Below are 8,737 nucleotides of genomic sequence, written 5' to 3' on the forward strand. Positions count from 1 at the left end.
AGTAAGGGTGAACCTCCCAGGTATCACTGCTGTGTCCCACTTACAAACCAGTCCCAAAGTTCTTCTCTTTAGCTCTGATACCATGTGGCTTTTGGGCTTCTAAAGATGAGGGTATCATAGGTTCAGTGATGCTGAAATCTTCATGTTCCTCCCCAAAACCACCTGTTAGAGTAGAAGATTCTGAAGGCAGCGATGTACCAATGCAGGGTGGAGACTGTCTTTTGGTCTTGCAGGAAAGCAAGGAGAAAGCATTGAGGAAAATTAAGTTTCTAAAAATATGTATATTTTGAAGAAGCTTTGAAAACCTGACTTTGCTTTTATACCCTGCCAGTAAAGTAGTTTGAAACTTTGCAGAGCAATGCTCAGTAAGATGTCTTTTTAAAAACATCTATTTCCACTGCAGCCATATGCTATTTTCTCTCCTGTGAAATGAGAGAGAAGACCTGGGATCCCGTGCCCTATGTATAGCCACTGAGGTATCCTGGCTCTTTAGGCAAACAGTCTGGTGTTTCACAGGTAGCTTTAGACAAGTGTCTTTGGCAGTTAGGGAGTGTTGGAGAACAAATCCATCATACTTAAAGCACTGCACAGCTAAACAAACAAAATCTAGCCATAATGTCAAGACAGATTCCAGATTTGTTGATCAAAAATTAAGTTTAGTTTTTTTAAACATGATGAAAGAAGATTATATGAAATCCACTGAGGTTCAAAATTGAAAACGAAATTATGAAACCGGTGTCCTTCACCAATCCCTCACTGAAACCAGTGTCCTTCACCAATCCCCCACACTGAAGTTCAGAATATGCCAATATTCAATTTTGTATTTAAATTAATACCACCCCACAAGTGTATATCAATGCTACCAATCTTCAAAGAAATAAACTTCATAAACAATTAGATTCCAGGAAATCAGACAATTTAAAAATTGTTGCTGGTCAACATCATAACCATACTAATAATATAGTTGCAAAAATACATATATTTTAAGAGTTGTACAAATTAAAAAAAAATCACACCCCGCTAATGATAGTTGATTCACAACAACAATACCTCTTAAAAATTAGCCAGGTACAGAAACTTAATGTAACTAAAGGCCTTAAAAATCCAAGTTTCTGCCTTAGTAGCTGCTGTACCAGTCCAGTGCAATGTTAACCCCCTGCAGCCCCTCTAGTTGCATTTAGAGACTCCTCTAGCGATGCAGGGCAAGCAGCTGTTTTTCACCCGGGTCTTGTCTCAGTCTCTAATCTATGGTGTTGCATGTCCTGGGCAGGCAAGCGTGGGCGACGCAGCAGTGCAGGATCGCTAGACAGCAATATGGAAGTAAGTAGGAAGTTACTGATGTCTAGCTGGATGTGATGATGTGCATTTCAAACCTTTCTTTTATATACATATTTTTTTGCTCTTTTTTCTTCTAACATATAACCTGCCTGCCTCAAATAAAATGCATGCCTAGGCTACTCACTCCGTATTCTTCCAGCTTAAAAAGCACTGACAGCTTGTTTTAGACCAATGCCATTTTTGGTTTGAGCTAACCTTGTTCCCTTTGTTCCTGCAAGCATGGTTAAATGACTATGATGTGTCCTTTTGCCACCATTTCAGTCTGGTCCCAGCTTAAAAGCCCACTTGCTCTTTGTTACACAGTACACCGTTCTTGCTGTTTTATATTAAGCTACAACTATTGACTTTCATGCTCAACCATTCCCATCGCTTATTTTCGAGTTAAATTGCTAAATGTATGCAGTCATGACACCATGGAATTGCACAGATAGGGCATGGGAGGAAAAAATTATTAAGAAAGGTGAATTCAATGTGGATTTCATGAGATTTCATTCATCTTCAAACCATTTATATATACGGTTCATGTCTCTGAATTCAGCTTGCAGATTTTTTTCTTTTTCTTTTTTTTTTTTTAGTTTTTTTTTGTGTTTGCTTTAGGTAGATTGCAGTTCAAATCTAGCACACTTTGTCTAAGTACTGTTGTATCCCATAACTCTTTTTAAAAAATACAAACCCAAAACTTATAGAAACTAAATACACTGTTCCAGGCTAAATAATAGAGAACATTGGACCACAGGTCAGAAGAACACACATAGAAATCTTAGTGGCAAAAATGGTATGGTTCCATTAAACACACAATTCAGAGGTAGGCTTGAGAAGCAGCACTGTGGCATATAGTAGTGGAAAACTACTATAAAAAATGTTTAAAATGTTGTTTTGAAATCGGAATTGTAACTGTAGTATTTGCTGCTATGTGTTTAACTATTTAGGTTGAATTTAATGGAGTTTTATTTTTTGTTGTAAAAAAGCGAGTATGATATTTTTTACAGTATTTTAAAATGTATTTTTCCTTTAAAAACACACTCCTAGGTCATATGTCATGTTACTCTTCCGTGACATTTTCCTTACTTAAAGTCAGAGCTTTCAATATTAAAGTACTGAGAGAAAAACATTTAATGCTTAAAATCTTCCCAAGAAGGGCATGAATGCCTCATTGGCAATGTAGAGAAGGTGGAAATAAAATTTTTCCTAGAACTCTTAATATAGTCGACCCATGTGAACACTGAAGGAGGAGTTTGTGGGTCAGTGTGAACTTTTTCTTTTAAACATTTTAAGATTTTTTTAATTTTTATTTCTATTAATTTCTTTTTAGGGGTCCATCATTAGCAGTCCTCACATGCGCCGAAGAGCTACATCAACCCGAGAGTGTCCATCTCGCCCTCACCAGACTATGCCTAACTCCTCCTCACTCCTAGGTTCCTTATTTGGTAGTAAAAGGGGAAAGCCACCTTCCCAAGGCCATCCACCATCTGGCTCATCACAGCAACCTCCGCACCCTCCAGTAATCCCACATCAGCAGCACTCACAGCATCCTTCCGCCATGCATCACGCAGGGCCAGCTGAGGGGCAGGCGCAGGTGCACTCTCACCATTCGCAGTACTGCCACATGCAGCAGAACCCGCCGCCCTACCACCACCACCACCACTACCACCCTCCCCAGCACATCCAGCACCCGCACCAGTATCACCAACACGTGCCCCATTCCCAGCATGCGGCACACTCCCAGCATACTCCGTACGTGCAGCACCCCCACGCGCAGCACACCCACCCTCCGCACCTGCCGCTGCCCCCTCCGCACCCCGGGCACTCTTCTCATTCCCAGCACTCGCAGCATCACCACGGACCGCAACCACCTCCCTCCACTTCAGCCAGCACTAAGCCCAAACACAGCGGCATCAGCACAATAGTCTAGAACATATTGACCCTCCTAATAACTATAGTTTTAAACAAAGTTACAAAGGCACTTACAGGAAGCAACAAATAATATTGTCAGTTTTTACATAGACAAGTTAATTGAGTTGTGGGAGCTTAAAGGCTTGCTGTTACTAAATAAAATAATTCAAGTTAGTGCAGTCGATACTGGTTTTACTTATCTACTCGATAGACATTTACCATCTGGTTAGTCCTTCTTTCCAAACTGCCTTGAAAACCTGCTGCTTGCTGAATATGAGTAAAGCTACCTTTTACACCAAATCCCTTGACAATTTTACATGCATAATAAAAACTTAGTCTATGAAAAAAGGAAAAAAGTGATACAGAACCAAGTGTTGCATTCTTGCTCTTTTATTGTCAATGGGCAAAAAAAAATAAGTAGACCTGATATGGTTGATGAAAGTACGTAAGTAAACTTTATAGAATATAAATATATACATATAAATATATATATACTGTATAGTTAACATTTGTGCTTGGAAATAAATTTTTTCAGTCCACAAAACTAGCAATATAGACTTTACAAAGAATTCCACTTACTTGATAGGACAGTATAATAGATGAATAGCATATGAAAGAGTAGACCAAAAACATGAAACGTTAGAAACAAATTTCAGACATTTCAGTATTTTCATTAAAAGTCCTCTGGACTTGCTAATATTTCTAAGCAATCATTACTAAATGTGCCAAGTAACATAGCATTTAAATGTTGTAGTCAAATACTGCTTTGTATAAATCCTTATTTTATTAACACAATAATATCATACGTAATCAGTATTATAACTGCTCTGCTATTTCAGGTAAGCAAACTCATTACGATGCAGTAATATACCGTAGCAATGTAGGATGGCCATTTACCAGTGGTCATCTTCGAGCACTGGTCACACAAATTCTTAGACACTTTAAAGGCTGTGATAGCTGTGAATTTCCCTGATCCACATTTCTTTCGTATGCATACGATTTAAGGAACACACATGAAGAGTTACGACAGGTGCATGTACACACTGCAAAAACATTCATCTCAAACATGAAAATGGCAAACTTCCATCTTTCTCAGCTACTTTGTTTCCCGTTTCCCATAATTTCTCATTTTTACCCCCAATGAAGCTGAATTCTAGCCAGAGTGTTTCCAGGTGGAAGTGCTCTAAAACTTGAAGGTTTGTTTTAGAATTCAGTATAGAATTTTATATATTTATGAAAAAAAAAAAAAAGTAATTCCATGTAGCCATGTGCTAGCAACAGTGGCTTCACCATTTTTACTCTCATCACATTTGTTAGTTTGAAAGTACCCCACACTCAGCAGGCTGAGTTGATGCTCAAACCCTCACGTTCATAGTCCAGTTAGTTGCAAGACATCACATAAAAACAGGCTGTGCTGTTGTTGCTTATGTGTTGTAATCAAACCATTTGCAAATTTATATACAATTTTTATCCTGAAATCCTGTACAAAGTTATACATGGCACCTACTTTGTAGTTTCAGCATTTTGAGCCACTGCAAGGACTTTACACCTAAACAGTAGAGACAAAGGAATCACAACTGCAAAACTGTACCAGCCTAAAAGCAAACCTTGAAGAGGATGAGCAAAAAATTCCAGTATGAGATGGGTAAAAGTAACAATAATAACAACCAGTTGATTTTCTATTTAACAGTAATAAAATTGTCAGGAATAATGAGGACATGAGAACAAGAGAGTGACTTTTCATATTGGCTTGCTCACGGCATCTCTAATATTTGGGGGGAGGGGGGAGAGGTTGAGGTTTTTTTTTTCCCTTTCATACCATTGAATCACAATACCAGCAAAACTGCGAACTGAGCACTTTGTTAACCTCCACAGAGAGCAAATACAGCAATCTAGAGTTTAGCCTTTTGTTTGAAGCTGTCCATGTTTGTTTCACACGTGCAATATATTTTCCCCTTCTGCTCCTTCTCCTCTAAATTATCTTTGTGAAAATAAGAGAAATTGAGTAATTACATTATTATTTTTAAGTATTGTTCATACTATCCTAAATTCTGCGGCTTACCTTTAGAGGGCTCGTACGGGTCCGCTGAGGCTCTGTTCCTTGCAGTTTAAAAAAAATATATACTGTTCTTATAAGGGAAAGTAGAACTGTCTGCATGTCATCTAATGTTACTAGTGTGAGGCTACACTCTACATATTGTATATTTGCAAAATATATCAGTGTTACTGTTGATATTAGTTGAAGTAAAGTGATAACATATTTCAATATGTAGACTTTTCTTCATACATCTGTACCAATAGTAGAGTCTAACTGTAATTTATAGGTTGTTCCAGAAAAGATAAAGAACCATTCAGGCACAAACATCTTTCAGAAACTGCATCTCTCTTAATTAAAGCAGAGGTAAGAACGGGCCTCTTCACTGAGTGACGGAGTCTGTGCTTGTTTCAGATGCAGAGTTATAATGTAAGTAAAATTGCCTGTGTATGGAATGGATGCAGAATATGTGGTAGCAGTGGAGAGGAAAATCTGACTCTAGCTGTGTTATTTAACAGTGAAGATGTTAAATCTCCCAGATCTGCATTTGCTTTATGTTTAAATCTCCCTTTCATTCATTTAAATTAGTTACATATAAATATTCTAAAATTACACAGTAAGCCACATTTTAATGCTTGACCACTGATTTTCCATGTGCAAACAATTAAATATTCAGGAGATGTCACAAACGTGCATGCAAAACAATCATTTACACACGATTTTGTGTACACGTGGGGCAGGAGGTTGTGCCTACCCTCTAGGTGCATCAAGTTGCATGTGTAAAATCACAGATCATTTGGAGGCTAGTTTAAAAACCAAAACTGGTCCTATAAGAGCACAGTATTTGTAAACTAGATTATATCAAGTCAATGAGGAGAAACACTGGCTTTTTTTAGTTGTTTTTTGTTGGTTTTTTTTTAAAGACTATGTGTTTGTATGTACTTAAACAAATATGTCTTGGTGTTAGCATAGGTCTTAAGAACTTTACTTCTGGTTTAGGGCTATAGTATAACCTCTCTGACTCCATCCTTGATTAACAACTGCTTAGAGCAGTGTGGATCGTGCCTAGAACAGGAAGATGATGGTACTTTAACACTGCATGTGGTTAGGAAAATTAATTTTTTTAGCCTGCAGGCAGGAGTAGAATTGAGAGGGTTTTTTCTCAAATGCCATTGCTAATTAAAAACTGGTACAGAACTGCAGAGTGACCATGTTTCTCTCTTCCCGTGAATAATGTGGCAAAGTAATAACGCTGATTTGAAAAAATGAAAGGGAAACGTAACAAATGAAGGTGTGGTAACAAAAAATCTTTTCTGGGACAACAATCAAATACATATTTGGGGGTTTAATTTTTTTAAAGTTAAGAATGAAATGTACAACAATGTAAAAACAAAAAACAAAGTTCATCCTAATATAATGTGCGTCTTGTATTGCTGAAAAAAAACAAGTCTAACATACAGTGTAGAACGATTTTCCCATCATGTACTGCATGCAGCAGAAGCCTCTTGTTTCTTGATAAAATGAGCTGAAAGACAGTCAGCAGATATTTAAACAATGAATCTCTAGATGTTGACTTGCTGTTCCATATGAAGCTGTGTGTTTTCTGCAGTTAAGCATGCATTTTGCTGTTCCGTTGTAAAATACCATTGCACTTCTTGCCTGCAAAATGGATTATGGTGTATATATTTAAAAGAAAAGTGGAACCAATAACAAGATTAAATTTGGAAAAGAGAAAAGGGGGTGGTGAAAATGGGACCAGTAGGGGGAATAGATAATTCTCTAAATTGTACATAGTGTGTAAATTAGTATTACTATAAGTCTGCAGTCACTTGGAGGTTGACTATCTCCTGCTAGGAACTTAAATCAGCTTTGAGTTGTATTAAACTGTTAGAATTAGGTCTTGAATGCAGACTGTTAAAGACTTCAAAAAACATTATGCTTACAAGAAGCTTCTGTTCTGGGGAGGCTTGAGACCCCTTTTGTAACTATGGGGAAGAAAGGAGTGCTTTCATTTTAATATGCATTCTGTTTGTAAGTAGTAACAGACCCTATTGATGTAAAACTATAACTGTGATCATGTGGAGAAATCAAATAAATCATTTAAAACTCTTTGTTTCTCATTTTGTGTAATCCAAGAACTTCAACTCTTCAGACTAGAAGTGAAGGAAATTCCTTCCAGTGGTATCCTGGCCCCGCTGAGTCAATGGGATTTCTGCTGGTCACTTCAGAGGGGCTGAGATTTCAGTCTTCATCTTAAATTAAAGATCAGTTGGTGGAAACGGTGGCCAGTACTGTGGAGACTGTGATCCCCTCTCACTCTGTTTTGATTCGTTTGGTGGTGCTGTAGATACACGTAGTTCTAAAGTACGATAAAGAGCAATAAACACAACACCTGGATCTGCAAACAATGAGAGGTAACACTGAAGAGGCTTTGTGAGGCTTTTGTGGCTATTTGTCAAAACAGTCTGATGCTGAAAAACAGTAATGAGACTTTGAATCTTCTTAAAAGCTGCCCCCAGTAATCTCTGGCTGTCGCATTGCCTTCGGAACTCATGTTAGGTGGCTGGCTGCCCTTGACTCATCAGTGTGTGCAGTTTGTCCTTCCCAGGGATGCAGTCCTCTGTTTCCTAAGTGTAACCTGCATTCTCTGGATGGAGCTTTGAGAGTGTTCATTGCTTCTGTGCGCCCGGTGGCAGGGACCTGTCATCATACGGTAAGTGAGGTAACTGAATAAGCATTATTCCATTGCTACTTCTTCCTGTATTTATTTGCTGTGTATCTTAATTTATACCCCAGAAGGATCACTACACAGACACATTTGCCACACATGGCCTTCACAACACTTGATGTGGCACTCCTGCGATTACTTTAAGTAATAACACATGGCATACTGAGTGGTGATCTTATTTCTGTGCATTTCCGAGATTTCAAGGGGATTAGAGTGTGTCTGTAAAGCCCGTTTACACTAATCAATTGAAACTAAATACTGTGTTTGCTTGTTTTTTCTATGAATTTTAGGAGATTCTTGAATTATTTTGTGGGAGTAGTCAGCTATGACCTATTTCTGAATGGCTGTAATTTTGGGATGTACATCTTGATCAGTGATTTTTTGATAGGTGAGTACCCATTTATTGATAGATACTTCCAGTGTGCTGTCCCTCAGAGCTGTGCGACCCGTTAGAAAATAACCGATGACTCATAGAAACATTCTGTTAGTGGAAACAAAAGAATTTGCAGTGATGTTCTTTACTGGTACTTCTATTCCTGTTTTAAAAGCTACGACTTGAAGAATTTTGGTACCTCTACATTTTGAGAAGGCAAAGAGTCTGTCTGCTCTTATTTAACTCCAAGAGCCTGTAAATGTTGTTATAAATCTGGGGTTTTTTTCCTGCTCCATTTTAAAAGTAGGACCTAAATAATATGTCTATGTGCTGCTGCTTCCTACCTGAACGAAGACTAGGTTGAAAGCAT

General features: G+C 38.0%; 1 long non-coding RNA gene across 1 annotated transcript; it reads left to right on the forward strand.

Annotated features, from left to right (window-relative positions):
- The first annotated feature begins 5,629 nt into the window (after positions 1–5,629).
- Positions 5,630–7,375, forward strand: LOC104466023. The gene is made up of 2 exons (XR_727597.1): positions 5,630–6,171; positions 6,247–7,375. It is a non-coding gene; the product is annotated as an uncharacterized LOC104466023 (long non-coding RNA).
- The last annotated feature ends 1,362 nt before the right edge of the window (positions 7,376–8,737 follow it).

The sequence above is a fragment of the Pterocles gutturalis genome, unplaced genomic scaffold, assembly GCF_000699245.1.
Source record: "Pterocles gutturalis isolate BGI_N339 unplaced genomic scaffold, ASM69924v1 scaffold52703, whole genome shotgun sequence".
Taxonomy (NCBI): domain Eukaryota; kingdom Metazoa; phylum Chordata; class Aves; order Pterocliformes; family Pteroclidae; genus Pterocles; species Pterocles gutturalis.